A 27976-nucleotide genomic window follows, 5' to 3' on the forward strand; every position below is an offset into this window, starting at 1 on the left:
GGGCAAAATGGAAATTGCTTTTGAAACATTGCCAATTATGTTAAAAATCATGTGTATCAATGGGGAAAAGACACCAATTTCATAAGATATCTTTAGGAAGTTTTATTGACATCGTAAAATGCAAATACATTATTGGAAGTGTAAGTTTTTCTTTTCTTTTTTTTTTTTTTTTTGAGACGGAGTCTCGCTCTGTCACCCAGGCTGGAGTGCAGTGGCCGGATCTCGGCTCACTGCAAGCTCCGCCTCCCGGGTTCACGCCATTCTCCTGCCTCAGTCTCCCAAGTAACTGGAACTACAGGTGCCCGTCACCACGCCCGGCTAGTTTTTTGTATTTTTTAGTAAAGACGGGGTTTCACTGTGTTAGCCAGGATGGTCTCGATCTCCTGACCTCGTGATCCGCCCGTCTCGGCCTCCCAAAATGCTGGGATTACAGGCGTGAGCCACCGCGCCCGGCCGGAAGTGTAAGTTTTTCTATGAAGATTTAGTCTAGGAGGAATGGGCTCGGTGGAGTGGTTCATAACTGTAATCCCAACACTTTAGGAGGCCAAGGAGGGAGGATCACTTGAGCCCAGGGGTTTGAGACCAGCCTAGGCAACATAGGGAGACCTCAGCTCTCCAAAAATTTAAAAAAAAAAAAAAAAAAAAGGCCAGGCGCAGTGGCTCATGCCTGTAATCCTAGCACTTTGGGAGGCCGAGTCGGGCGGATCACAAGGTCAGGAGATTGAGACCACCCTTGGCTAACACAGTGAAACCCTGTCTCTACTAAAAATACAAAAAATTAGCCAGGCGTGGTGGCGGGCACAGGTAGTCCCAGCTACTCGGGAGGCTGAGACAGGAGAATGGCGTGAACCCGGGAGGAGGAGCTTGCAGTGAGCTGAGATCATGCCACTGCACTCCAGCCTGGGCGACAGAGCGAGACTCCGTCTCAAAAAAAAAAAAAAAAAAGGCCGGGCGCGGTGGCTCAAGCCTGTAATCCCAGCACTTTGGGAGGCCGAGACGGGCGGATCACGAGGTCAGGAGATCGAGACCATCCTGGCTAACACAGTGAAACCCTGTCTCTACTAAAAAATACAAAAAACTAGCTGGGCGAGGTGGCGGGCGCCTGTAGTCCCAGCTATTCGGGAGGCTGAGGCAGGAGAATCGCGTAGACCCGGGAGGCGGAGCTTGCAGTGAGCTGAGATCCGGCCACTGCACTCCAGCCTGGGCGACAGAGCGAGACTCCGTCTCCAAAAAAAAATAAAATAAAAAAAATAAAATAATAAAAAAATTAGCTGGGCATGATGGCATGTGCCGGTGGTCCAAGCTACTCAGGGTGCTGAGGATGGAGAATCACTTGAGCCCAGGGGCTCAAGGCTGCAGTGAGCCATGATTGCACCACTGCACTCCAGTCTGGGCAACAGAGCTAGAGCCCAGCTCTTAAAAAAAAAAAAAAAAAAAAAAAGGGAAAGGAAGGAAGGAAATGAAATAAGTGAGTTCTCAGTTGTAACGGGGGCATCCAGTGTGTATTCGCACAGGTCTTGTAGTGGAAGGCTTTTCCAGTTTAGAAATGTGTGGCCACAGCATTTGGGGGTGGCCACTGGGGAACTGCTGGCCGGCAACCCCCAGCCCCGGCACCATCAAGTCAGGGCACAGAACTGCAAAGGACAGTTGTGCTGGGCGTTCCTGGTCACGCTGTAGCCAGGCCATAGGCTGCGGGCACAGCCAGGAAGCAGGGCACCTTGTCCCTGCCCCAGCCCTACCCCAGTTTCCGTGAGGCCTCAGACAAGTCCCCTCCCCTTGCCAGGCTGGAAAGGTGACCAGCGTTCCAGGTCCTACAGTGACCACAGCAGTGGGAGCAGGACAAAGACCAGTCACCGAGGGCCCTCCAGCAAACCCAGACCTCAGCCTGCTTGGATCCTCAACTCTAGGGGCCGCTGCACCAGCTGCACCCCAGGGAGAGCCCCCTGCACCGGCTGCACCCCAGGGAGAGCCCCCTGCACCGGCTGCACCCCAGGGAGAGCCCTCACACACGTGTGACTCTGAACAGGAAGAGGCTCACACCAGCAGTTACGCCCCCAGAGAGCACAGGTGGGCTGGTGAGCGGACTGTGTGGCCCAGAACACTAGCCTGCCCAAGCTCCCTGGGGCTGAAAAACAGGCTCTCTGCCGACTCCTTGGTTTGACTCAACCTAGGGGTTCTCACCAGGGACAACTCCAACCCAGGGGATGTTCCCATCTGGGAGCATTTTCAACAGGGTCAGAGGGTGCTGCGGAACCTAGTGTGTGAGACAGGGATGCTGCTCAGCAGCCTACGTTGCTTAGGGCAGCTGCCCACAGCAGAACGCACACCCAGGTGTTGGGGCCACGGTGGAGAGGGGGTGCTGTGCCATCGCTCCAAGCTGAGGCTGGCCGGGCACTTTGCAGGGCCCCAGGCTCACACAGCAACCCTGCCCCAGTCAGGGATGAGGAGGTAGAGGCTGGGAGGCCCAGTGGCTCGCCCAAAGCTACCGAGGGCTGAGGAGCTGGGACTCCAGCCAAGCCCGGGTCCTCTGATGGCCTGGCCACACCCGAATGGTCCCCTCTGCCCTGTGGGGAGGAGTCCTCAGCCCATGAGGGGCTCTCAGGCTCTCTCATCTCACCCTGCCCACCACCTCTGACCTTGTCTTCCATAGCTTCCCATGAAAACCACAGCCCCCTGTCCCCATGCCCTGTCCCAAGCATTCCCTCCCTGTCCCCAAGCATCCCCTCCCTATCTCCCATTCCTCTGTCCTCTCCCTGCTCCCCTGTCCCCATAGGTTCTTTCCCTGTCCCCTTTCCCTTTGTCCCCTAGCTCCCCATCCTCTGTCCCCTCCCCATCTCCTGTCCCTCTGTCCCTCCCTGTCCCTTGTCCCCATAGGTCCCTGCCCTATCCCCATGGGTTCCCTCCCTGTCCCTGTCCCTTTGACCTCTCCTTCTCCCATCCTTCATCCCCTTCCTAGTTCCTGTTTCTGTGTCCCCTCCCTGTCCCCCATCCTCCTGTCCCCTCTGTCCCCCACCCTCTGTCCCTCCCCATCTCCTGTCCCTCTGTCCTCTCCCTATATCTTGTCCCCATGGGTCCCCTCCCCATCCCCTGTCCTCAGTCCCCACATGCCTGGCTATGTACTCTCTGTGTTCAGCCTTTGTCCACCACCTCCTCCCCACCCTGCCCATCTCACCCCTATCCCTCCAGGCCAGGCCAGGACCCGGCCTCCTCCAGGAACCCCGTCTCTGGTTGACAACCCATCCTCTCCCCTCACCACCTGACAGGAGGTGGGAGCACAGACACCTCCTGGGCCATGGGCCCACAGGTAAGGCCTAGTCAGTTCTCCCACCCCTTCCACCTCTGCCCAGGCCTAGGGCAGACAGGGCTCCACGACCACCTCAGATAAGTCAGGACACTCCACCCCGACTAAGCCCACTCTGGAAGAGGCACTCCCCATGGGGACACCCACTCCCGCCTGCAGGGGAACTGGCCGCAGGGCTGCTGTTACCCACCCACCCCTCAGTGGAGCTCTGAGACCGAGCCATCTGCACTCAGCCTGGGCAGGAGCCGTCTGCCCCGTCTGGCCCGGCAATCCCGGACGCTGGCTCTTAAGGGGTATCACAGGAGGGGTGCAGGGTGTCCTCCTCCATCCAGGGAAGAGGGAAAAGCCCCGAGGAGCTCCACCCGCTCGGGCCACCCCTAAAGCAAACAGCTCAATGCGCTTCTGATTCCGGTGCTTCCCCATCCGCCAATGATTTCACCTGTTATTTCAGCAAATCAATGGATTCCAATCTGAAGTGGCGAAGAAACCTGAGGCCACTGTGGGAGGAGACGGCTTCAATCCCCTTGTGCCCTTTACCCAGGGACTCAGACAGAAGGTCCCAGGACCCAGAACCCAGAGAGCCCCCGCCTGGGCAGAGGGGTCGGGCGGTCAGCGCTGGCCCTGTGTGTGACAGCGGCTCTCCCAGGCAGCGGCCCCGTCGAATTCCTGCAGGGCGTCATCAGAGTCCAGAGAGGGGCCTCACTCTCCCTTCCCACTACCCCGAGAAGAGGGGCCACTCTCACATGGTGGGCTGGGGCCAAGGACAGGGGTCCCCCAGAGTGAGGGCCAGGAGGGCCTCCCTCTCAGAGGCGAGGCCCTCTACCAGCATTGCCTGCCCCTCCCAACAGAGGCCAAGGACCATGTGGCTGGCCTCCCTCTGTCGGGAGTGGGTGGGATGGGGCCAGACCCTTCCGCCAGGGTTGCCAGGATGGCTTCGTCAGCAGGTCAGGGGCAGGGGTGAAGACCTGTCTGCAGGGCCTGGTGAGGAGGGTGCGGCTGAGAGCCCCCCTCACTGCTACAGATGGCATGCCTGCCGCCCCGCTCCCCTAGTCTGGGGGAGCCGAGCATGGGGATGAAAGACAAACACAGCCTCCCACGGTGGGGCAGCGTGCACCGTGTGAAACACGCAGACAACTAGAAGTGCCTGAGCAAGCTGCCCTCTCCCTCCTGGGCCGTGGCCCACAGGAAGCGGGAGGAGAGGGGAGGCAGATGCCCAGGACTGTCTGAGGGAATACCTGAGCCTCACCCCAGAAGCTTGAGGCCATGACCAAACCAAAATGCCGGAACCCCCATAGGTGGGGGTGCCCCCGACCAGCTTCCCAGGTCAGTTCACATGTAGCCAAGTGAAATGAAGAAACACCAAAGCATGGCCGATTCCCGGGGATTCCGGCCACCCCACAACAGCCCAGTGAGGCTGCACCACATGCCATGTTACCAGCCAGGAGACACGCACAGAGAGGGAAGGCCAGCCCTCCACGGGCACACAGCTGGTCAGGGTGGAGGTAGAACCCAGCAGCCTGGCTCTACCCCGGCCTGGCCTGGAGCTGAGCATGGGGGGCGCAGGCCCAGCTGCAATCCCCTCCCCAGTCCGTGTTCCCACCGCACAGCCCCACCCCGCACCCTGCCTGGGAAGCCCCTCTCTGGAAAGCCCCTGCCTGTCCATCTTTCATCACCGGTACATCGAGGCCCAAGCCACACCCAGACATCCAAGGGGCCTGCCCTGTCCTCTGCTGCCTGCCCAGGCCTTCTTGCCGTCATAAATGTGTTTGGGTCGTACCAGGACACACGATTCCTGCCCCATCGCTTCCTGCCCTGAAGCCCAGCACTGCCGGGCACACACCCCAGTTCCCTCTCCTGCTCTGCCCACGCAGCCCACCTCTGCCCCTCTCCAGCTGTGTGACCTCAGACAGATGTCTTGCCCATTCTGAGCCTCTGTTTCTTTGTCTGTACAACAGAGATAATTGTAGTGCCTCCCAGAAGCGCTGGGTGGAGTGAAGGAATTCTACGCATATAAAAAGCATAAAGCACTCCTCTGCCTGGGCACCCGGCGGCAGATGCCCCATGAACAGTATCGAGCTGCAGTTGACCGATGACTACTTAGTATCAGGTGGTGGCAGTGGAGAAAGCACCAATGAGGCCCGGGTCCCAAGGGCACCAGGCTGAGGAATAGAACTGCACACACGAGGGCCAAAAGGTGGGGTCTGGAGGCTGCTGGGTCCCTGGCTCCTGAGTGCCTCTCCATTGCACGGTCAGCTGGTGTGTCTCACCCCCTTTTTACAGTGGCCACCGCGCCCTTTTGCAGAGCACCAGCCTATCCTCGGTCTCTCAGGGAATGAGGCGCCTTCGAAACGGGTAGTGCCCAGTCGCAGTGGCAGCCCGGTGCCAGCTCCATGCCCGGGGACGTGCAACGTGGTAAACAGATACCCCTGGCCCACTGGAGGCAAATCATGTATGTCTGCGAGGCCCTCAGAGGCTGGGTATGAGGAGTGCGGGTGGTGGAAGAGGAGTCTCCACCCCAGCCCCAGCTTGCTTGCACCTCGGAGTGGGCAGTGCTCCTGGGGGTAAGCGGGTCAGGAGAGTTTGGAGGTGGGGGTCAGAGGCATGAGTGGCCTGATGGGCTGAGCGTCCTCTAAGAAAGGGGCAGAAGGGGTGGGCAGGGACATGGCCCTTGGGGGGACGAGGTTGGCAGCGGGAGGGAACTGAGCAGGGCCAAGTCAGGGCACTGGGGCTGTGAGCTTGGCGACGCTTCCTGCCAGGAGCCCACCTGTTAGAGGAAGGGCCACCCCGGCGGGGGCGGTGGGAGCAGAGCTGTCACAGGGAAGTTCAGACCAGCACGGTGAGCACAGGAAGAAGACCCAAGGGACCGACTGCCAAGGACGGGGGGTGGGAGGTCCAGGGCTGGGACAGAGCGGAGCTTATGGCCAGAGTGGGTGTCTGAGTCGATACCTGTGTTCACAGGTGGTGAGAACAGCGCTGCCCTCAGCAGGGCAGGTGACTGACGGGGCCGCAGCCGCCTTCACTGGAGCTGCCACAGCCTTGCTCTGCTCAGACACATCCCTGTCCCCTGCCCCCTCCAATCCTCCTCTCCCACCCCCTTTCTACCCCAAGGATCACACCGGGGGTCACAGCCCTTGTGTGGCCAGTGGCCATGTTGGAAGTGCCTGTGTTGTCCTCCAGAATCTTCTTTCTCTCCCCGGACAAGCATTTCCGCTCCTCCAACCAAGCAAGGATGACCCTTCCCAAGCTGCTGTCCCCACCTGGCCACTCTCCTCTGGACACCCCTCGGCGGGGATGCTCCACTCTGAGACGTCCCCACCCTGCACAGACCCCTCACCTCTGGCTCTGGGCTTTTCTCTAAGGGGTCTGGGATGCGCCCACCGCACCCGTGGCCGTGTCTCCCTGCTGACCACTCCCCACCCTGCGGTCCGAGTGGACGTGCCCTTCCGGACAGCTGTCAACCCCCTGAACTTGTCACGCATCCCGCTGAGTCCCACCCTGACTCAGTGCACAACACTCGCTCCTGGAGTGCTCCCTTCCCGTTCTGCAGTCAGCTGCTCAGCCCTGTGACCTCCCCCGCGCGGCAGTGACGGGGTCCACCCGCCCCTCACTCCTTCCAGAGGCAGCCTCTATTCTTCCTCAGAGTGGCTGTCCGCTGGCCCTCAGGATTGCCTTTCTGATACTGCCACCCATCATCCCCTGAGCCCTCACCCTGTGCCAAACCCTCCATATTTTCAAGCTCATTCAATCCTCAGAGGAACTCAGGAGGAGGTCTCCAGGTGTTCCCAGAGGCCCCGAGAGGGCGAGCAGTCTGCCCAGGGCTACACAGCTCGGAAGCGCCAAGGCTGGCTTGGCCTGGGCTCTGGTGAGCTCCACCTTCCTGCCAGGCAGCCCGTCCTCTGGAGGCTCTGGCTCCTGCAGGGCAGACAACGACCCAGCCTTTGACCCCAGCGTGAAGGGGGCTCCAGACAATGGCAGGGTTAGCCCAAGAGCCGTCAAGGCCCTGGGCAGGGCTGTGATCTTGTAAGACTCACAAGCGAACGGAGGGGCGCTGGCCATGGTGGAGCTCGGCCAAGGGGCAGCCTGGGCAGCCCGTAGGTCAGGGAGAGGCGGGAACAGCAACCTGGGGCTGGACAGGGTACAGGGCCACCTAGGGCACATGGCTCGTAGCCTCCATGCTACTCCAGGTCTAAGGGGGCTGCCTCCTGCCGCACTCCCGGCTCTCATACCCCACGCCTCTCCAGGGACAGGCCCACTCCTGGCCATCCCTGAGGCAGTTCCAGCTGGAGCCCTGGAACCCCGAAACCTGGATAAGTGCCAGCCGACCTGTGCTCTCAGCCCAGCCCTGAGGGAGGCTGTGCAGCCAGACCCCACTCTGACCAACACGGCACTCATGAGGGACGGCTGTCAGGAAGCCTCATTTCTCAGGGCCCCTGCACCCCCATTTAAGAGACGCTGGTCTCCCTCAGACCTGCCAGGCCTCCTCTCTCTCAGTACCCACCGCATGGGGAGACATTTGCTTGCTGACTCTTTGCGGCCAGACCACCAAGCCCTGCCTGCTGTGCTCTGCAGCCCCAGCACCCGCCTGGCACACGGTGCTCCGCACTGCAGCCCCAGCACCCGCCTGGCACACGGTGCTCCGCACTGCAGCCCCAGCACCCGCCTGGCACACGGTGCTCTGCACTGCAGCCCCAGCACCCGCATGGCACACAGTAGGTGCTCCGTGAAGAAGCGATGACAGAATCAATGAGTTGGTTTGAGCTACTGGAGACCAGCAGGTCAGGTCAGGACAGGACCAGGGTAACTGCTGAAGAAGCACCATGTGGGGTTAAACTGCTTGACTTCCTCCTCATTCCTCCTCACTTTTCTTTTTCTTTTTCTTTTTTTTTTTTTTTGAGATAGCGTCTCGCTCTGTCCCCCAGGCTGGAGTACAATGGTACAATCTCAGCTCACTGCAACCTCCGCCCTCCAGGTTCAAATGATTCTCCTGACTCGGCCTCCCCAGTAGCTGGGATTACAGCTGGACGCCATCATGCCCAGCTAATTTTTGTATTTTTAGTAGAAACAGGGTTTCACCGTGTTGGCCAGGTTGCTCTCGAACTCCTGACCTCAGGTGATCCGCCCACCTCGGCCTCCCAGAGTGCTAGGATTACCGATGTGAGCCACCACATCTGGCCTTCTTCCCTGCTTCTAAGGGGCTCCTGTATATCCCCCACCTGGACATGGGGCTCTTGAGTAAGTTCAGTCTGCGGGACCCCAGGGAGATGACACCGGCATTCCAGAAGCCTGTGCCGGTGTGGTCCCCCTGGCCCCATCATCCCTGCCTTCAGGATGGGCAGAGAGATCCCCAGAGCGGAGTGAAACAACCCAGAGCGACACAGCAAGCCAGGAAGAGCCCACAGTCTCGCCCCCGAGCCACATGTCCATCCAGGAGGCAGGCTGGAGTCTTTGCTAAGAGCCAAGGGAACAGGATCCAGAGGCCCTGGCCCGCCCCTCGGATATTCCCCCAAGACTTCAGGGAGGAGCCGGTCACTCAGTTTCCCTACCCACCGTCTCACCTCCAGCATCGCACTTGCACACACGGGCACGCGCACACACCTATTCACATATGCGCACATGTATGTGTCCATAGGCATTGCCACGTACACCCTCTGCCCTCCTCACAGCAGATGCCCACAAGCCCCTTCCCTGTCCTCCAGTTTGATGGGTCCCTGAGGATTCCCCAGCCTGGGAGTCCAGCCCTGGAAGCAGGACCCAGGCAGAAGGAACAGGACAAGCCCAGCCCCTTCCTGCCATCCAGGTCTGGGTCAGGCTTGGGAGCAGCTGCGTGAGTGCCAGGGTGGCCAGGGCATGGCTTGCTGTTGCTCGAGAGGCTCCGGGGCCACAAGAGAGTGAGGGGGCTGGGGAGAACTGGGAGGCTCTGGATCAGCTGTGTGAGGCTGAGGATGGCGGCCCCCAGCCGGGAAGCCCCTGGACGTGCCAGGCTGGGGCAGTCACTCTGCGCCTCCTTGGCAGGGAGTGGAAAGAGGTCCTGGCGGGTCCAAGGGGTGGAGGTGGCAGTACCAGAGCCACTTCTGCCCCCCAGCCCAGGGTCACACGAGGAGCCCTAATGTGCCACTTGGGGCAGATGGCTCCCCAGAGCTGTGGCTTGTCCCGTCAGGAGAACCATGGGCAAGGCCTCCCAACCCTGGCCTGAACAGTACTGTTTCCTGGCTGCCTCCTGGGAGGCAGTAGGAAGGGGCTCTGTGCACCCCAGGGTGGGCCCCTGGAGCCAGTGCACCCACGGTGGCGAGGAGACTCCCCCCGACTCAGGCTGAGAGGAGGGCGAGCCAAGCCCAAGCCTACCTTGGCTAAGCCTGGGCCCCGGAGGGTCGGTGGGGCCAGGTGGAAATGGCCCTCGGCTGGCTCCTGGCTCCCGAGGGCAGGCGGTGGCAGCAGCGTCCCCGTCGCCTAGGTGATGACATTGGAGCTGGGAAACTAGGCAGCAGCGGCAGCGTGGCTGGCCTGGAGCTGCAGGGCAGCTGGGGGCGGAGCATGGCCTGGAGCCCTGGGGCTGGAGATGGGCCTGCTGCTGCCCGCCACCCGGCATGCACGCGCCACCCTGCACCCCTGCTCCCCCCGACCCTCCTCAAGGCAACCGACAGGGCAGAGCTCAGGGCAGCCAGGACAGGGCTGTCTCCACCCAGCTTTGCACTGGTTTCTACTCCTCATTGTGGACACTTCCAAGCACACTCAGAACTAAAGGGAACGGCCCAGGAATTCATCCGCAGTTCTTGTCACTCTGACCTGCGGCTTTTTGTTTCCTGGGGCATTTCACAGCAAATTCCACCTGTGAGACCATCTCATCGGTAATACGCCAGTACATGCTTCCAGCAGGTAAGAACCTCTCTTAAAATATTAGGTAAAACCATGAAATGGCTGATAATCAACTGTTTTGGCCCTACCAACAACACACACACACACACACACACACACACGTGCAGCAAGTTCAGATAATTCAACATTATATGCAGCCATAATATCAAATTCTGAATCTTTAACGCTGGTCAGAGGATTTTGAGGAGCCCTGCCCCAATTCTGGAGAAAAGAATTTGTATCGCTGCCACTGTGCCACCTTCCTCCCCCGCCCACTGCAGCAGCACGGAGCGGACAGGACGAAAGGGACTTGGCCGACAGGATGAAGGTACGGATCTCAAGACGGAGAGATGACTCAGGATCTTCCAAATGGCCCCATGTAACCACTGTGTCCGTATAAGAGGGAGGAGCAAGGACAGGGAGGAGAGAAGGCGCCACGTTGCTGGCTTCAAAGATGGAGGAAGGGGCCAAAGGTGAGGGATGCAGGCGGCCTCTAAGCCTAGAGAAGGCAAGGAACAGGCTCTCCCCAGGGCCTCCAGAGGGAGTGCAGGCAGCTCCACCACACCTTGACCTCAGCCCAGTGAGCCTGACCTCAGGTATCTAAGCTCCAGAACCAAAAGAAGATAAACCTTGATCGCTATAAGCCACTAAGTGTGTGTAATTGGTCATAGCAGCCACAGGAGACTAATCAAATGCCACGAAACTCCAGCTTGGGAAACCTCTCTTGCAAGGATGTCTCCATTGCCTGGGGGCCCTGGAACAGGCCTAGAACCAAATTCCGTCTGAGCAGAAAGCCTGCAGGTGCAGGCGGCTTTGCTGGGTCATGTGCACAGCTCACACCGCCCCGCCCAGGGACCAAGGGGCTGGCGTCTCTTGTTGGCACAGTCCGGAGGGATGCCTGGTGCTTTTCTCCGCTTCCTGGGCAGGCAGGGGAGGGCCTGCATCTGTGCCCCACACACGGCAGGAACACAGCAGGCTGTGCGCTTGGGAAAGTGGCTCTCAGATCAGTGGCTGTTCCAGGTGAAGTGGCAGCGTGGCAGCTGAGGCTTCCCGACTCCCACTGCCCCGGGGACACGTGCTGAATGCGGGCACATTGCTGCGGAGCGGTGTGTCTGTGTGTAGTGTGTGCATCCGTGAGATACAGCGCAGCGGGGGATGTATTAGTCATGGAAAGTCAGTGCATTTCTGCCTACGTGCTGCACGGATGTGTGTGTGACCGCTACTCATGGGTGTTGGCTCCCGTTGGGGAGATGGCCCCTCATTGCAGCCAGGTGACTCACTGGGAAGTGTGTTCGTGGTTCATTCTCGAGCGCACCAATCTGGGTTCCTCAGCTGCGGTGACTTCCTAGCACGCACCCCTCCTCCCCCACCCCCAGTTCATAGGAAAGTGAGGGGAAAGACCCACATCCAGCGAGGTTGGTGCCTGGCTCCTCTCAACATCCTTGTTGGGGACAGAAGGTGGGTGGGTGACAGGAGTGATAGCAGCTGGACCCTGGCCACAGCCACGGCCAAGTCTGTTCCCTGGTCTGAAGAGCAACTAACACAGAGTGACAGTGGCCATGGGCTCTGGGGGGACACTCAAGGGGGAGTTAAAGGAGAATTTTTGCACACCTGTGCGCCGTAACACAAGGGTCGAAAAGCTATTCCCTAACTCTCCTACCCTATTTTAAGCTGGGTGGTCCAGATGTGAACTACAGGGCAAGCCCTTGTTTATTTCTCTCTCTGTCTCTTTTTTTTTTTTTTTTTTTTTGAGACAGTCTCACTCAGTCACCAGGCTGGAGTGCAGTGGCGCGATCTCGGCTCACTGCAACCTCTGCCTCCAAGCTTCAATGATTCTTCAGTGATTCTCCTGCCTCAGCCTCCCGAGTAGCTGGGAATACCAGCATGCACCACCACGCCTGGCTAATTCTTTGTATTTTTAGTAGAGATGGGGTTTCACCATTTGGGCCAGGATGGTCTCGATCTTCTGACCTCATGATCCGCCCAACTCGGCCTCCCAAAGTGCTGGGATTACAGGTGTGAGCCACCGTGCCCAGCCGCCCTTGTTTATTCCTATCCGGCAAGAGCTGGAGAGGGGACTGTGCAGATGTGAGCACTGTCTGTTTTCCACAGCTGCTGTAACCAGTGACCACACAGTGAGCAGCATAGAACGAGACAAATTTACACTCTTACAGTTCTGTAGGTCAGAGTCCGAGATGGGTCCCAGGGAGCTAAAACCAAGCTGTGGGCAGGGCTGGCTGCTTCTGGAGATCCTGGGAGAATACATTTTCCCCTCTTCCTGTCTTTGGGGGGCCCTAGGAGAATCCCTACTTCCCCGTCTTCTCCCGGTTCTGGAGGCCCTGGGACAATCCCTACCTCCCCGTCCCCTCCGGCTTCAGGAGGCTGCTGGCATTCCTTAGCACGTGACCCTTTCCTCCATCTCTGAAATGCATCCCTCCAACCTCTGCCTCCATCATCAGCTCCTTCTCTGACCCCTCTTGTGGGGCCCCCTGATGCCACTGGACCCACCTGGATCCTGCCAGATGGCCTCCCCATCTCAACATAGCTGAATCACGGTCCCCTTTGCCGTGGGAAATAACATAGACATGGTTCTGGGGATTGGGACACGAAGACCTTTGGGGAGCCACTTTTTTCGCCAGCCATAAATGTCCCTCATTGAAAAACATGTGGCCGGGCACGGTGGCTCAAGCCTGTAATCCCAGCACTTTGGGAGGCCGAGATGGGCGGATCACAAGGTCAGGAGATCGAGACCATCCTGGCTAACACGGTGAAACCCCGTCTCTACTAAAAATACAAAAAATTAGCCGGGCGAGGTGGCGGGCGCCTGTAGTCCCAGCTACTCGGGAGGCTGAGGCAGGAGAATGGTGTAAACCCGGGAGGCAGAGCTTGCAGTGAGCTGAGATCCGGCCACTGCACTCCAGCCTGGGTGACAGAGCAAGACTCCGTCTCAAAAAAAAAAAAAAGAAAAAAAGAAAAACATGTTTTCTGAGCCCTCTGTTTGGGGGTCAGTCTCAAAGCTGCCCCAGGAGAGACATCCACACAGCACCGAGTTGCGTCTGTTCAGATGGGCACCATCCCTACCACCAATGCTTACCCATTTCTGAGCTGAAGGGCTTCTGGGATGGTCTGTTCCTGCTCAGTGAGACACACAGGGCAGACCTCTCTGAGGTCAAAGGGCACCATAGCCTGCAGTCAAGGCCAGGGAGGTGGGCAGGTGGTGGCGGGGAGGGAGCCAGCAGAGGGGCCATTAAAAGTCCCCTGCCCACGTACCCACCTTCACCGTCAGACCCCTTCCTTTCTCCCCACAACTCTTCAGTATTTGCCAGCAGCCGCCTGTGTGCAACAGTGAGTTCTTGAGGGCATGCACAGAAGTGAAACTGTCACTGTGACCCGTAAGCTATGCCCCACCCAACACACAGCTTACTCTGCACCAGGCACCATTTAAGATTTTACATTCGTTAGTGTGGGAGACACAGCCAGACCCTGTCTCTAAAAGTAAGAAACAACAAAAAATAACTGGATGTGGTGGTGTGCACCTGTGGTCACAGCTACTCAGGACACAGGCAAGAGGATGGTGGCCTGAGCCCAGCAGTTGGAGGCTGTGGTGGTCAGCCGTGACTGCACCGCTGCACACCGGCCGAGGCTGCAGATGCAGATTCTGTGTCTTTTTTTTTTTGAGATGGAGTTTTGCTCTTGTTGCCCAGGCTGGAGTGCAATGGCACGATCTCGGCCCACTGCAACCTCTGCCTCCTGGGTTCAAAAGTGATTCTCCTGCTTCAGCCTCCCAAGCAGCTGGGATTATAGGCATCTGCCACCACACCCAGCTAATTTTTGTATTTTTAGTTGAGACGGAGTTTCACTATATGTTGGCCAGGTTGGTCTCGAACCCTTGACCTGGTGATCCACGTGCCTTGGCCTCCCAAAGTGCTGGGATTACAGGTGTGAGCCACCACGCCTGGTGATTCTGTCTCTTTAAAAAAAAAAAAAAAAAAAAAAGGCTGGGCATGGTGGTTCACACCTGTAGTCCCAGCCACTCAGGAGGCTGAGGCAGGAGAATTGCTTGAACCTGGGAGTTGGAGGTTTCAGTGAGCCGAAATCACACCACTGCACTCCAGCCTGGTGGCAGAGTGAGACTCTGTCTGAAAAAAGAGAGGCCGGGCGCGGTGGCTCACGCCTGTAATCCCAGCACTTTGGGAGGCTGAGGTGGGTGGATCACGAGGTCAGGAGATCAAGACCATCCTGGCTAACACGGTGAAACCCCATCTCTACTAAAAATACAAAAAAACTAGCCGGGTGAGGTGGTGGGCACCTGTAGTCCCAGCTACTCGGGAGGCTGAGGCAGGAGAATGGCGTGAACCCGGGAGGTGGAGATTGCAGTGAGCCGAGATCTCGCCACTGCACTCCAGCCTGGGCGACAGAGCGAGACTCCGTCTCAAAAAAAAAAAACCAAAAAAAAAAAAGAGAGACAAACCAAAGGATCCAAAGGATCCAAAGGATCCAGGGATCAGAGAGTTATGAAACTTCAGAATAGGAATGATTTACATAATCCCACTCATATCAAGTCCTTCTGGTTTTAAAGTTCTGTTTTGCATAAATCTTGTACACTTCATTGCCAAGAATAGACTCTTCCTGTTATTCTAATAATTTCAAATATCAAATCAACCAGCGGAACATTAGATAATGTTCTTGGAGTTCTATTGGCCTCAATCTTACAAAGGTGTATTTTGCTATTTTTATCAGAATTCATCATTTTCATATTAATCCAGTTAGCATCCTGTTTACCAATACCTCGTGTTTTAATTTGCAGCTTCCTTCTAAAAGCTTGGGGGGACTTTCACAACTCGACTGTCCTCCCTCATTACTGCCAAATAATTAGTCAAAGAGCTGTCCCTGATCAAAAATTAAGAACCCAGAAGCAAGTTGGAGCATGCCTCACTCCAGAAGAAAACATGACAGGAGACTCGTGCAATCATGAGGGGACTGGTTGGTGGTCATGATGGCAGCTGGCAAAGACTGTGATAGCAGGAAGGAGAGACATGCACCGACCGAATCGTGAGCATGGCAGACCGCAGCTCATTAACTAGCTCGGAGTTTGCATCTCCTGTTTAACTGACAATGACCGCAGAGCCTCTTGCCTGTAATTTGCGGGCTGACTCCACCCTGCATTGCGCACGGTGCAAACGGCAAGGACCACAAAGAGAGGACGGTGAGTTGCCCTACCCGCTAAATCGGGCACCTTATCTGGGTCATTGGATTCACAGGAATCACCTGCCTCTAAAGGGGGAGCACAACTTCCCTTTGTAGCCTGACTGCATCTGGCAAGAGTGGCTGGGTTTTGTGCAGAAGACAGACCCCTCTCTTTGGCCCAGCCAAGGCCTCCCGCAGACTCAACAACCCCTGTTCCCCAGCCGTCTCACAGTCAGGGAGGACCCACACTGGAGCAAGGCTGCTCCCCTGTCCCCCATACAACCAGGCCCCGGTCCGGCCAGTGGGCACCAGCCAGGTGGACCCTGAGGCCAGGAGGCCGTGGAAGAGAAAGCTGCAGATCTGGCTTACGTGTTCAGGCTGGTGGAGAAAATGGAGCCAGGAAGTCATTGCTAAGATCAAAGGAAATGGTGCAGTACAGGCGAGCGGGAGCTTCCCTGCCCTCTCCAAAGGACCCAGTGAAACATGGCACTTCTCCTGCAGGAGGGGCAGCCTGCCCCCTCAGCCCAGGCTTCTCCAGGTGCCATCCCCACCCTGCCTGACACCTCGGAGCAGCAGGCGAGCTATTAGAGCCCCCACCCCTCCTCACAGGCACCCTGAGCCACGGGGGGCCTGGCAGCTGGTACTGGGCAGGGAAACAGGTGGGTCCTTCCTGTCCAGTGCAGCGCCCCTGGCAGGGGGATACACCCTGGGCTGGGTGGGAGCCCTGCTGGCTCAGGCCCCGCATCTGGGCTGGTAGGAGGGTAGGAGTCGCAATGCCCAGGTGCCTGTGCCCGGGCTGGGAGGGCAGAGGGGCTGCACCAGCCTCACCTGCCAGTGGCAGGTCTGCCAGTGGCACCCTTGGGGGTTCTCAGGTCCCACAGGCAGCTCAAATCGAGCTCACAGTGGGGACACAGCAGTGGCCTCCCCAGAGAGCCCGTGGCATGGAGGCAGGTGGGCCGGCCACTGACTGGGGTCAGGACATACCACTACCCCAAAATCTGGCCTGTAGAGGTCCCTCGAGGCCCCCTTGTGACGTCCCCTCCACAGCCCTGACACCTGCGTTGGGGCTCAGGACACACCACCCCACCCCAAAACATGGCTGGAGGGGACAGAATGTGCCACCCCAAACATGCCTTGGGCATATCGATTATTTCGAGAAACTGCAGACACAGGAGTGGCTCTGCCCAGCGCCCGTCTGGGAGAGAAATGAAAGACATTTCCATTCATAAAGGTCACTATGTCGAGAGGAGAGCGGCTCCAGGCAACTCTGATCACCTGAGAGACGCATGTCCGCATGACGAGCACATTCATTCACCAGGCAACTCCCCTGCTACAGCTGGTCCACACCAGCCTGCAGCAGCCCCACGGCCCTGTATCTTCCTGCAGCTCAGGATGACACAGATGCCTCTGCCATCTGGCCCCTTCCCCCAGTTTCATCTTCGTGTGGGACTCCCATTTGTGGACATATCATTAAAATGGGTTTTCTCCTGTTAATCTGTCTGATGTCACTTTTCCTCCCCTGCAGCTTGGTGACATGAAAGGATCTCCGTGGCTGGCCTTACTCCCTGTGGATGCCACAGCTGCAGGATACTGGTGCCCCAACAGAAGCCAGTGAAGGAAGAATTCCTGCTCCAGCAGGTGCCTGGTCTCCACCTTCAGGGGCTGCTCAAGGAGAGCGGTAATTTGGGGCAGCAGGAGGAAACATGGGTGTGAACTAGTTCTTTTTTTTTTTTTTTTTTTGAGACAGGGTCTCACTCTGTTACCCAGGCTAGAGTGCAGTGGTACAATCATAGTTCATCGCAGCCTCGACTCCTCAGCCTCCTGAGTAGCTGGGAGACAGGCAAGCACCACCATACCCAGCTAATTAAAAAAAAAAAAAAAAAAAAGGCCGGGCGCGGTGGCTCAAGCCTGTAATCCCAGCACTTTGGGAGGCCGAGACGGGCGGATCACGAGATCAGGAGATCGAGACCATCCTGGCTAACACAGTGAAACCTCATCTCTACTAAAAAATACAAAAAACTAGCCGGGCGAGGTGGCGGGTGCCTGTAGTCCCAGCTACTCAGGAGGCTGAGGCAGGAGAATGGCGTAAATCCGGGAGGCGGAGCTTGCAGTGAGCCGAGATCCGGCCACTGCACTCCAGCCTGGGCGACAGCGTGAGACTCCGCCTCAAAAAAAAAAAAAAAAATATATATATATATGTATATATACACACATAATACATATATGTATTATACACACACACACTCTATACACACACACACACACATAGAGTGTGTGTGTGTATATAATACATATATGTATTATGTGTGTGTGTGTGTATATATATATATATATATAATGCGTGTGTGTATTTACACTTTGTTGCTCAGGCTGGAGTATAATGGTGCGATCTCAGCTCACTGCGGCATGAATCTCCCTGCGCTCAAGGGATCCTCCTATCTCAGCTTCCTGAGTGGCTGAGATCACAGGCATGCGCCACCATGCCTGGCTAATTTTTGTAGTTTTTGTAGAGACGGGGTTTTACCATGTTGCCCAGGCTGGTCTCGAACTCCTGGGCTCAAGCCATCTGCTGGCGTCAGCCTCTCAAAGGGCTGGAATTACAGGCGTGACCCATCACGCCCGGCCAGATCTAAGATTATTTGAAACTATCTAACTTTCTGCATTTCTCTTTGAATATTTCATTGTTACTTTGATTACATGAGAATTAAGTATTATTTCATGATGACGTGGGATTCCATTTAATCAAGTGCTTTAAGCCTTTTGACATTTTGACAACTTTCCAAAATCACACTCTAAATTAAGTCTTTTTGACCCCGAATTAACGTTTGGGATTTCCCTGGAATATCTCAAAAGCATTCTTTTCTCTCCTTATAAAAAGATAGATTATTTTGCCAATGTTAAAGGGAAAATTTTGTTAAATAAAATAAAAAGATATTAAATAAGTCAGGCTTATTTGATCAACTAAATTTGCATAGAAGCACTGTAAAATATGAGGGGATGATTAAGCTTCTCTGAGTGAGTTATATTTGCATGGATAAATATTAATATAAGAGTTTCAGACATTTTATGAAATTCTTAGAAATCTGATACTTTCTATACTAGTTGTAATTCCAGTTATTATCTAAAAGTATAGGCCGGGCGCGGTGGCTCACGCCTGTAATCCCAGCACTTTGGGAGGCCGAGACGGGCGGATCAAGAGGTCAGGAGATTGAGACCATCCTGGCTAACATGGTGAAACCCTGTCTCTACTAAAAATACAAAAAAAAAAATTTAGCCGGGCATGGTGGCAGCACCTGTGGTCCTCCCCTACTCGGGAGGCTGAGGCAGGAGAATGGTGTAAACCCGGGAGGCGGAGCTTGCAGTGAGCTGAGATCCGGCCACTGCACTCCAGCCTGGGCGACAGAGCGAGACTCCGTCTCAAAAAAAAAAAAAAAAAAAAAAGGGTATACACCGCAGGAATAACCAAACTTCCTCATCAGTTACATTATAGTGATCTCATCATATCTTTAGCCAAGGCCATTTTAAGCCTTTCTGTCATACACAGTTAATTGTTTCGCTCTGATGGTTTCCTGAAAGCTTTTGCAAGCAACTGTAATCCTAAAGTCTCGTGTCTTCAAGAAGATTTCATGGGGAAGACTTTGACCAGTACAGGTTTCTGATACATTAAGATCACACCACTGCATGGCAAGAATTTCCAGAACGTAAGTGAAGAAACTACTTATAACTTACAGCATTCCGGTACATTATACTTTTGTAAGCAAAATTGAAACGATGACTTTTCTCCCTACCTGATCTCTAGAATTTGGAAACTATTAGCAATTTTGTTGTTATGGCCATAGAGTTATTTGCTTAAGTTCAGTATGAATCTGCTCCCTTGTAATAGGAAACAATTGGAAATATTGGTTAGCTTACAAAGTGTTTGACTGGAATATCATATTTGAGAGTGATGTGCATAAAATCAGATGTGAGTAGCTTTAAGGAACTAGGGTTGACTTTATGGAGCCAATGAAACCCCTTGGAGGAAAACAAAATTGCCCTTGTACCTGAATTAAAGGGCTTCTGTGGCCTCACAGGTTGAGGAAAGACTGTCCTTTTTTGGCAGTATTTCTCAAGAATATGTCGGGAACCTTGAGAAAGAGGAATTCACCCAAATCTATAGGTATTCCAGGTAAAGTCTGATATCAAGTCCTTGGCTTGACTTCTTAGCTTCAAGAGGCTTTTGAAAGCCTAACCTGAGATTTCTTATTAAAAGTTCCAGCAGCCGGGCGCGGTGGCTCATGCCTGTGATCCCAGCACTTTGGGAGGCCAAGCGGGTGGATCACGAGATCAGGAGATTGAGACCATCCTGGCTAACATGGTGAAACATGGTGAAACCCCGTCTCTACTAAAAATGCAAAAAATTAGCCGGGTGTGGTGGTGGGCGCCTGTAGTCCCAGCTACTTGGGAGGAAAATGGCGTGAACCCGGGAGGTGGAGCTTGCAGTGAGCCGAGATCACACCACTGCACTCCAGCCTGGGTGAAACAGCGAGACTTCCGTCTCAAAAAAAAAAAAAAGAGAGACAAACCAAAGGATCCAAAAGATCCAAAGGATCGGGGGCAGAGAGTTATGAAACTTCAGAATAGGAATGATTTACATAATCTCATTCATATCAAGTCCTTCTGGTTTTAAAGTTCTATTTTGCATAAATCTTGTACACTCCATGGCCAAGAATAGACTCTTCCTGTTATTCTAATACTTTCAAATATCAGATCAACCAGCGGAACATTAGACAATGTTCTTGGAGTTCTATTGGCCTCAATCTTACAACGGTGTATTTTGCTATTTTTATCAGAATTCATCATTTTCATATTAATCCAGTTAGCATCCTGTTTACCAATACCTCGTGTTTTAATTTGCAGCTTCCTTCTAAAAGCTTGGGGGGACTTTCACAACTCGACTGTCCTCCCTCATTACTGCCAAATAATTAGTCAAGGAGCTGCCCCTGATCAAAAATTAAGAACCCAGAAGCAAGCTGGAGCCTCACTCCAGAAGAAAACATGACAGGAGACTTGTGCAATCATGAGGGGACTGGTTGGTGGTCATGATGGCAGCTGGCAAAGACTGTGATAGCAGGAAGGAGAGACATGCACCGACCGAATCGTGAGCATGGCAGACCGCAGCTCATTAACTAGCTCGGAATTTGCATCTCCTGTTTAACTGACAATAACTGCAGAGCCTCTCGCCTGTAATTTGCGGGCTGACTCCACCCTGCATTGCGCACGGTGCAAACGGCAAGGACCACAAAGAGAGGATGGTGAGTTGCCCTACCCGCTAAATCGTGCACCTTATCTGGGTCATTGGATTCACAGGAATCACCTGCCTCTAAAGAGGGAGCACAACTTCCCTTTGTAGCCTGACTGCATCTGGCAAGAGTGGCTGGGTTTTGTGCAGAAGACAGACCCCTCTCTTTGGCCCAGCCAAGGCCTCCCGCAGACTCAACAACCCCTGTTCCCCAGCCGTCTCACAGTCAGGGAGGACCCACACTGGAGCAAGGCTGCTCCCCTGTCCCCCAAACAACCAGGCCCTGGTCCGGCCGGTGGGCACCAGCCAGGTGGACCCTGAGGCCAGGAGGCCGTGGAAGAGAAAGCTGCAGGTCTGGCTTACGTGTTCAGGCTGGTGGAGAAAATGGAGCCAGGAAGTCATTGCTAAGATCACAGGAAATGGTGCAGTACAGGCGAGCGGGAGCTTCCCTGCCCTCTCCAAAGGACCCAGTGAAACATGGCACTTCTCCTGCAGGAGGGGCAGCCTGCCCCCTCAGCCCAGGCTTCCCCAGGTGCCATCCCCACCCTGCCTGACACCTCGGAGCAGCAGGCGAGCTATTAGAGCCCCCACCCCTCCTCACAGGCACCCTGAGCCACGGGGGGCCTGGCAGCTGGTACTGGGCAGGGAAACAGGTGGGTCCTTCCTGTCCAGTGCAGCGCCCCTGGCAGGGGGATACACCCTGGGCTGGGTGGGAGCCCTGCTGGCTCAGGCCCCGCATCTGGGCTGGTAGGAGGGTAGGGGTCACAATGCCCAGGTGCCTGTGCCCGGGCTGGCAGGGCAGAGGGGCTGTACCAGCCTCACCTGGGCACCTCAAGTCTGCCAGTGGCACCCTTGGGGGTTCTCAGGTCCCACAGGCAGCTCAAATTGAGCTCATAGTGGGGACACAGCAGTGGCCTCCCCAGAGAGCCCGTGGCATGGAGGCAGGTGGGCCGGCCACTGACTGGGGTCAGGACATACCACTACCCCAAAATCTGGCATGGTGGCATCTGAGAAGCCAGGGAAAGCAGAGATAAGTTTTTCTTACAAAAGAAAACTTCATTTTTCTCTGAGAACCCTCAGAGCGGCTGGAAGAGGCAGCCCCATGTTGTCCTCACACCAGGGACGCCTCCCTGCACTCCCCAGCCAGGTCTGTCCTGAGGCCTTGCGGGGAGCTGATTCCATCTCCAAGGCCTGTAGAGGCCCCTCTAGGCCCCCTTGTGACGTCCCCTCCACAGCCCTGACACCTGCGTTGGGGCTCAGGACACACCACCCCACCCCAAAACATGGCTGGAGGGGGCAGAATGTGCCACCCCAAACATGCCTTGGGCATATCGATTATTTCGAGAAACTGCAGACACAGGAGTGGCTCTGCCCAGCTCCCGTCTGGGAGAGAAATGAAAGACATTTCCATTCATAAAGGTCGCTATGTCGGGAGGAGAGCGGCTCCAGGCAACTCTGATCACCTGAGAGACGCATGTCCGCATGACGAGCACATTCATTCACCAGGCAACTCCCCTGCTACAGCTGGTCCACACCAGCCTGCAGCAGCCCCACGGCCCTGTATCTTCCTGTAGCTCAGGATGACACAGATGCCTCTGCCATCTGGCCCCTTCCCCCAGTTTCATCTTCGTGTGGGACTCCCATTTGTGGACATATCATTAAAATGGGTTTTCTCCTGTTAATCTGTCTGATGTCACTTTTCCTCCCCTGCAGCTTGATGACATGAAAGGATCTCCGTGGCTGGCCTTACTCCCTGTGGATGCCACAGCTGCAGGATACTGGTGCCCCAACAGAAGCCAGTGAAGGAAGAATTCCTGCTCCAGCAGGTGCCTGGTCTCCACCTTCAGGGGCTGCTCAAGGAGAGCGGTAATTTGGGGCAGCAGGAGGAAACATGGGTGTGAACTAGTTCTTTTTTTATTTTTGAGACAGGGTCTCACTCTGTTACCCAGGCTAGAGTGCAGTGGCACAATCATAGTTCATCGCAGCCTCGACTCCTCAGCCTCCTGAGTAGCTGGGAGACAGGCGAGCACCACCATACCCAGCTAATTAAAAAAAAAAATATATATATAATACATATATGTATTATGTGTGTGTATATATATATATAAAATGCGTGTGTGTATTTACACTTTGTTGCTCAGGCTGGAGTATAGTGGTGCGATCTCAGCTCACTGCGGCATGAATCTCCCTGCGCTCAAGGGATCCTCCTATCTCAGCTTCCTGAGTGGCTGAGATCACAGGCATGCGCCACCATGCCTGGCTAATTTTTGTAGTTTTTGTAGAGACGGGGTTTTACCATGTTGCCCAGGCTGGTCTCGAACTCCTGGGCTCAAGCCATCTGCTGGCGTCGGCCTCTCAAAGGGCTGGAATTACAGGCGTGACCCATCACGCCCGGCCAGATCTCAGATTATTTTAAACTATCTGACTTTCTGCATTTCTCTTTGAATATTTCATTGTTACTTTGATTACATGAGAATTAAGTATTATTTCATGATGACGTGGGATTCCATTTAATCAAGTGCTTTAAACCTTTTGACCTTTTGACAACTTTCCAAAATCACACTCTAAATTAAGTCTTTTTGACCCCGAATTAACGTTTGGGATTTCCCTGGAATATCTCAAAAGCATTCTTTTCTCTCCTTATAAAAAGATAGATTATTTTGCCAATGTTAAAGGGAAAATTTTGTTAAATAAAATAAAAAGATATTAAATAAATTGGGCTTATTTGATCAACTAAATTTGCATAGAAGCACTGTAAAATATGAGGGGATGATTAAGCTTCTCTGAGTGAGCCACTTTGGGAGGCCAAGGTGGGTGGATCCTGTGAGGTCAGGAGTTCAAGACCAGCCTGGTCAACATGTCAAAACCCTGTCTCTACTTAAAAAAATAATAAAAATACAAACATTAGCTGGCCGTGGTGGTGGATGCCTGTAACCCCAGCTACTCAGGAGGTTGAGGCGGGAGAATCACTTAAACCCGGGAGGCAGAGGTTGCAGTGAGCCGAGCTCATGCCACTACACTCTAGCCTTGAGCGACAGAGTGAAACTCCATCTCAATAATAATAATAATAATAATATTAATAATCTTACTGAGATTATTTTTAGTAGAAAGAGAGGTGATGTAGAGAGAACATATATTTCAGTAGAAAGCCATATTGTGTGCCCCATATTAGATTCTCATCCTGTTTAATTTCTTTGGGGTTTTGTTATCTATTGATGTCTATAAACTGGACTGGTTCCTGATGTTTCTAGTTTCCTTCAGTATCTTGCTGCAACTCTCCAAATTAACACTTTCAATTTTCTCCCACCGTTCTTATTGGAATCATGAAGAACAAAACTGCCCTTTGCCCAGAAATCCTGCAAACTGAAGCTGGACGACTTGAAATAAACATCAGTGAGATGAGCACGAAGCCCAGGTGTGAAGGGCCCTCATGCCTGTTGCTGTGTGGGCCTCCCAGACATCACCAGAGACCAAACCGCAGAGGACGCTCGGAGCCCAGGATCTACAAACCGGCCCTGCCACAGCCCCCACACCCAGAAACGAGTTTTTAGTCAGCTCCAATGATTAGCATTTTTTGTCTTTTGTTTTTAAGAAATGCCTCTTCACAGCATTACGAGACAACACACCAACCCAGTTTCTGTACCATGGAGCTTCTTGGGGAAGTTTCAGACTGGGAAACAATGGGACTCAGGACACATCACCCCAAAATATGACTGTAAGAGACCAGGATATGCCACACCAAAATGTGACTGTAGGAGACCAGAATACGTCACCCCAAAAAATGACTGTAGGAGACCAGAATATGCCACCCCAAAATATGACTGTAGGAGACCAGAATATGCCACCCCAAAATATGCCATGTTGATATGTTGATTACTTTGAGCTAAAAGAAACTGAGAACCAGCCAACAGATAAAAGCTCTTCAACTCCCTAAAATAAAGCGTAAAACTCTCTTTTCTAAAGGAAATTGACATCTATAAAGGACATTTTCGTTAGTAATGATATGTGCGCCAGGAAGAGAGCCGCGCCAGGACACATTTTCTCACCAAGAGACTGATAGCCTCACCACGAGGCAGCCTTTACACCCAGATGTTTCCTCCCTCACCCTCTCCTCGTTTGTCTCCACCGCTCCCGAGAAGCCCAGGCCCCCTTTCCTTTCTGTCGCTGAGGACGGACATCTGCACTGCTCCCATCTGGCTACTGCCGAGTCTCCTGTTTTTATGGCACTTCCAGGCGTAGGTACAGCCTTAAAACTGTTGTCTCTTGTGCATCTGTCTTTTGTCAATCGTTTATTGGCAGTCTAAGAATCCAGTTGGGAAGAGGGAGGCAACTTTCCCCTCTCCACAGCTTGCTCTTTGGGGAACCTGATTTAATCTCCACGGCCCATGGACTCTTCCGGCCACTGTCCATCTAGTGTCCCCCATGTCCCCTCCATGGTCCCTGCTCCATGAGACCTGCCTTCTGTGCCCTCGATCTGGCCCCAGCAAAGTCCTTCCTGCCATCTGGTCTCTCCAGGCCTCACTGGAGGTCACCACTGGGACGGCGTCTCCTCTCTGTCCCAACTCCCTGAGAGGTGCCTCTCCAGACCCTTCAGTGCAGGCCGATGCCCCCTGACCCTCTGTAGTACCCACAGCCAGGTCCAGGGCTGGGGCCCAGGTCTCGCCTCTCCTGGTGGGGCTTCTTGTTCAATATGTGTCTGGTTTCTCTCCCTAACTGGGGGCTATAATGGCCCAAGCAGTTCCCAGGTAGAGGAGCTGCTGGAGTGCGTGGAACGGCCTGTTTTCCAGGATGCAGAGGCTGTGGAGGAGGCGCCAGGCAGGAGGTGCTGGGGGAGAGGGGGGCTGCCCATCTTCGGCTGTGCCCAACCCTGACCTTCAGTGTCCGGGTTCCTGATCCTCTTCCTAAAAAGACGGGCATGGCTTAGACTTGGCTTCTTCCCTATTTGCACCACGACCCCTCAGGGAGCCTGGGGAATCTCAGATGCCTTGTCTGGGAGAATGTTTTAAATACATGAAACAAAATACACAGGATGGCGAGTTACTGAAATTCAGCCGCTCTAGTGGGTTGGATGCAGCCTCCTGGAATGAGCCTCAGAATGTGATGTTATTTGAAATCAGGGTCTTTGCAGACGCCACTTAGGTAAAGGTCTCAAGATAAGATCATCCTGCATTTTCCAGGTAGGCCCCCGATCCAAGGACAGGTGTCCATCTAAGGGACAGAAATGGAGAGACATACAGGGACACAGAGGAGAAGGCCATGGGAAGATGGTGGCAGAGACTGGATGGCACATCTGCACGCCCGGGAACCACAGGATGGCCGGCAGCCCCCCAGATCCTAGGAGGGAGGCAGCCCCCTCTCAAAGCCTCCGAGGGAACCCGACCCAGCCCCCACCTGGCTTCAGATTTCCTGCCTCCACAACTGTGAGACAAACACTCTCCATTGTTTCCAGCCACTTACTTTGTGGTCATTTGTAATGGCAGCCTGAGAAAACTAAAAAAGTGACCCTAATATTTAAAAAGCAAAATTGGGAGGTGATTGTATGTGTGTTTCTTTGTTCATACATGAAGTCATAAGCCTGAGAGCAGATCTAATCACCGCCGTAATTGTAACTGAGCAACAAGCACGAACCACTTTTTAAGATTCTGCAGCAGTCACCGGACACCGTGAAAATATCAATGGTTCCTACTGGTGAGGTCACAGGTACTGCTATGACTAGTTTGCTGACTACATTCAAAACTGGAGGAAATGCTGAAATTTGAAGTTAATACAAGGTGCCGTTTTTCCCCATCCAGGCTCACAGCACCTTGGATTCTCTACCCCTGGCTTGGATGGTCTGGAAGGGCCCTTCTGGGATGAATGTTCCACGGTTCTAGGTGTCTGGGGGACGTGTCTTGTATTTGCAGTGGGCCTGAGCCAATGGCAGACTCAGGTGAAGGATGGTTTGGCAGCCCCAGGCCCAGCTTCATGGTCATAGCTGGAGTCCTCACTCCCATACTTTGCAGCTGTGTGACCTTGTGCAAGTAGAATAGCCAGTTGAAGCCTCAGTTTCCTCATCTGTAAATGGGCATAATTATAGTATAACCTCAACGGGCTATTGTGGGGATTACAGGGAAAAAATGTAAACGTTTTAGTCACGTACCAGCTCACAGCCACCATGGGCTAAATGTGAGTTATTACAGACATTCAAAAACAAGAGTTGGGCTGGATTATCATTTTCTTCTTTGGGTCTCTGATGTGCAGCTTGTCCAGGAAAAGAAAGCACTTTGGATGAGCGAGTGTTCAGCCTGCAAAGAAATACTGAGCACAGAGTGGTCAGGCAGAGGGCAGGCAGGAAGCCTGTGAGCACATGCGTACGTCCATCCGAGCCCACTTTGGTATAAGCTGTCTTAACTCAAACGCCAATGAGCAGAGGGATTTTTTTATTTTTTAGACGGAGCCTCACTCTGTCACCCAGGCTGGAGTGCAGTGGTGTGATCTCGGCTCACTGCAAGCTCTGCCTCCCGAGTTCATGCCATTCTCCTGCCTCAGCCTCCCAAGTAGCTGGGACTACAGGCACCCGCCACCACACCCGGCTAATTTTTTTTGCATTTTTAGTAGAGACGGGGTTTCACGGTATTAGCCAGGATGGTCTTGATCTCCTGACCTCGTGATCCACCCACCTCGGCCTCCCAAAGTGCTGGGATTCCAGGTGTGGGCCACCGTGCCCGGCCTTAAAGCATGTTTTGAAGACTTTTTCTGACTTTTTGCAAACCCAAGGTTCACCGTGTTGCGATGTTACTTTGGTGTGCTCGGAGTTTCAGGGTTAACACCGCTGTTGGGCGAGGGCAGGGCCTCGTCCAGGTTCTCGAGTGGGTGTGTGGCTCCTCTCTCGGACCTCAGCCTCTTCTCTTCTCTCTACTTGAGCTATGCATTTCACATGTGCTCAGTGTTATCAATCCATTCTTGGACCTGGGTGGGGCATGCCCTATAAATAAATACTAAACCAGGCATCCTTGCCCCAGTGCATACTTCTGACAGATGCCATCGGCCTCCACCCATGCCTCAGGCAGATGCCTGCCTTGCTGCCATCCCTCCTGCCCTGGAGATAGCTACCAGCTACTAAAGAGCCGGGTCTCTCCCCAGGGCTCCTATCTCTCCCAGCTCTGGAACAGAGCCTGGGACCCAAAGCCATCATATGTGGGGACACCGAGCTGGTGCCAGGCACTCTCCCAAGCCCTTCGGATGGCAACTCACTGACTGTTCTCCAAGCCTCTGAGGCAGGAACTATTACCCTACTCTGCAGATGGGTAACCTGAGGCTCCAAGTGGTTAAGTGACTTGCTGGAGTAAATAGGGAAGGGGAGATTTGAACCCCAG

General features: G+C 54.3%; 1 protein-coding gene and 1 long non-coding RNA gene across 12 annotated transcripts in view; one reads left to right on the forward strand and one right to left on the reverse strand.

Moving 5' to 3' along the window:
* The window catches only part of LOC105496668 (tumor protein p63 regulated 1 like), a 119605-nt gene that overhangs the window by 58579 nt on the left and 33050 nt on the right, over positions 1 to 27976 (reverse strand). The window lies entirely within an intron of this gene.
* Positions 15005 to 26647, forward strand: LOC105496666 (uncharacterized). 5 transcript variants are annotated; one of them, XR_011606479.1, is made up of 6 exons: positions 15005 to 15359; positions 16866 to 17047; positions 18917 to 19041; positions 20240 to 20634; positions 22335 to 22487; positions 23951 to 26647. It is a non-coding gene; the product is annotated as an uncharacterized lncRNA (long non-coding RNA). The 5 variants fall into 5 exon arrangements; XR_011606486.1 differs by having other exon boundaries at positions 16866 to 17018; positions 18885 to 19041; positions 22335 to 22447; XR_011606476.1 differs by having other exon boundaries at positions 15006 to 15359; positions 16866 to 17018; positions 18885 to 19041.

The sequence above is a fragment of the Macaca nemestrina genome, chromosome 1 (genome assembly GCF_043159975.1).
Source record: "Macaca nemestrina isolate mMacNem1 chromosome 1, mMacNem.hap1, whole genome shotgun sequence".
Taxonomy (NCBI): domain Eukaryota; kingdom Metazoa; phylum Chordata; class Mammalia; order Primates; family Cercopithecidae; genus Macaca; species Macaca nemestrina.